The sequence below is a fragment of the Lolium rigidum genome, chromosome 5 (assembly GCF_022539505.1).
Source record: "Lolium rigidum isolate FL_2022 chromosome 5, APGP_CSIRO_Lrig_0.1, whole genome shotgun sequence".
NCBI lineage: Eukaryota > Viridiplantae > Streptophyta > Magnoliopsida > Poales > Poaceae > Lolium > Lolium rigidum.
In genome coordinates this window covers 226,005,647-226,008,735 of record NC_061512.1, presented here as the reverse complement: position 1 = coordinate 226,008,735, position 3,089 = coordinate 226,005,647, and positions in this window count along the sequence as shown.

The following is a 3,089-nucleotide window of genomic DNA, read 5'->3' as shown; positions in this document are numbered from 1 at the left end:
TCGAATTCAATAATATGATTACTTTCCCATTTTTCGTTAAGTATGGATCATATTGTAATCAACCTATGTAATCCTGTTGCATCGACACAATTGTGCGGTAGACACTTTCCTTACCTTGATTGCGCGATAGATTGTTGAGGGGAAATAAAATGGATAGACAATACCAGTTATTTCTGACATGATCAGTTAAGCATTTAAAAATGGGGAATATATGCAGATGCGTAATACCTGGTTTGACTTCACATACTTCGGTACTTGTGTCTTGTGTCGTATGAATCGAAAAGAAACACGAGATAGAAGAACATAACCAAAACTACCCCTAAAGAACTGGGTCCCACATGTAGACGTCTAGGTGAACTAGGAGGTGCGTCATAATATTGAAGAAGGATGGTGGGAACAACAACTCGAAGTTGACAAGACATTCGACCACATCAACCTGTAACCCTGACAAACTTTCTGGATCCATTACCTTCTGAGAAATTGCACCGAGGAATACACATACCTTCACAATGGCTAGTCGAACATTTTATAGTAGAAGTCCCCTCAAGGCAACCGGAAGCAATTGTGTCTTAAGCACGTGACAGTCATGAGACTTTAGGATCTAGAATTTTTTCTCCTTCATATTTACTATTCCCTTTATATTCGACGAGAAACCATACGTAACCTTGATACTGAATAGGGCTTCAAAAAAGATTTCCTTCTCTTCTTTGGTAAAAGCGTAGCTGGCAGGCCCTTGAAACTGCCATGGATGATTGTCGTCTCATCCTTTATTACGTTGTTGGTCCCCCCGTGCTTCTGTTGTATCTTTTATCTTCCCATACACGCCCAGGAAACCTAGAATATTCACACAAAGATTCTTCGTCAGATGCATCACGTCGATTGCAGAGCGGACTTTTAGGACTTTCCAATATTCCAGCTCCCAAAATATAGATTTCTTCTTCCACATGGGCGTGTGTCCGTCAGAGTCATTCGGAACAGGTCGTCTGCCTGGACCCTTTCTAAAGATTACATTTAAATCCTTGAACATCTCAAATACATGAGCACCACTACGGGGGTCAGGCTTCGGACGAGGTTCTGCCTCGCCATTGAAATGATTGCCTTTTTTCCTTAAGGCATGTCTGCGTGGAAGAAACGGCGATTGTACAGGTACACATTCTTCCTACTTTTTCCAAATATTTACTTTCAGTCTCATCTAAACAGTGTGTGCATGCATTGTATCCCTTGTTCGTTTGTCCTAAAATGTTACTAAGAGCAGGCCAATTATTGATGATGACGAATAGCAACGCTCGTAGGTCAAATTCTTGTTCGGTGTGCTCATCCCACACACGTACACCTGGTTCGGCCCACAACTCCAAAAGTTCATCAACTAATAGCCTTAGGTACACATCAATGTTGTTGTCGGGTTGCTTTGGGCCTTGGATAAGCACTGACATCATAATGAACTTCTGCTTCATGCACAACCGAGGAGGAAGGTTGTAGATACATAGATTCACGGGCTAGGTGTTGTGACTGCAGCTCTACTTTCCAAAAGGATTCATATCATCTGTACTTAGACCAAACCATAAGTTCCTTGTCTCACCTACAAAACCTGGGAACTCTCTCTCGATGTTTCTCCACCGCAGACCATCAGCGGGGTGCCTCAACATCGCGTCTTTCTTACGTTCTTCCATGTGCCATCGCAACAACTTGGCATGCTCTTTGTTTCTGAACAAACGTTTCAACCGTGGAGCATACCACATCACCTTTGCAGGAACCCTCTTCCTAGGTGGCTCGCCCTCAACATCACAAGGGTCATCTCTTCTGATCTTATACCGCAATGCACCGCATATCGGGCATTTATTCTCATTCTCGTACTTCTCACCGCGGTAGAGGATGCAGTCATTAGGGCATGCATGTATCTTCTGCATATCTAATACTAGAGGGCAGACAAACTTCTTTGCTTCATACGTACTGGCGGGCAATTTGTTCTTTCTTGGAAGCAACTTCATTCTTTAATATTATCAGCAATTTTTCAAATCCCGAGTCAGTCACACCAACCTCTGTCTTCCATTTCAGCAATTCTAATATGCTACCCAACTTTTTCTGCCCATCTTTGCAACTTGGGTACAACAATTTTTGGTGGTCTCTAACATCTTGTCGAACTGCAACCTCTCCTTATCTGTGTCGCAGTCTCTCCTTGCATCAGAAATGGCCCGACGAAGATCATCATCACCAGGCTCATTTGGTGCCCGTTCTCCATCTTCTTCTTCTTCTTCTTCTTCTTCATTGTCTTCCATTGCGGTATCATCGTATTCAGGGAACATAGATCGGTAGTTGTCCTCATTATCTTCTTAATCGCCGTCTTCCATCATAACCCCTTCTTCTCCGTGCTTGGTCAAAAGATTATAGCCGGACGTGAATCCGTGCCGAAGCAGGTGGCTCTGAATGTCTCTTGAGCAAGGAGTAATCTTTCTCATTCCGACATTTCAGACATGGATAGCAAATAAAACCTTGCTTCCCCTTGTTGGCCTCGGCCACAAGCAGGAAAGATTTCACGCCCTCTCTGAAAGCGGGATTGCATCGGTTACCGTACATCCATGGATGACTCATGTGCACCATAAGTATAATTATGTATCAAATGCAATTATCATGCTAAAATTAGTATTGTGCGGTCTATATATACGACAAAATAATTGCTAACCTTTTAGGACAAAAAAGAGGATAAATCTTATTAAATAAACTCAAGTGGAATTCTCACAAACATTTCATCAAACACCTCTTCTGCACATGAAAAAAAAAAGCTAGCATAAACCTCCACCTTCCACCACCAAGGAAAAAATGTAGGGAGATGGAGGGGCTGGCTGTATATATAGGCCTAGATCTTTTATCCCGGTTTGAACCACAAACCGGGATAAAAGGGATGCCAACAGGCCGCAGAAGGCCTCAGACCCTTTTGTCCCGGCCCGAGCCTCCAGCCGGGATAAAAGGTCCCTAACGAACAGGGACAAAAGACCCCGTGCCCTCCCGCTAGCTTCGAGGCAACGTGTCCTGGCCTTTTGTCCTGGTTCCAGACTGAGCCAGGACAAAAGGCCTGGACGGAAGGCTAGTTT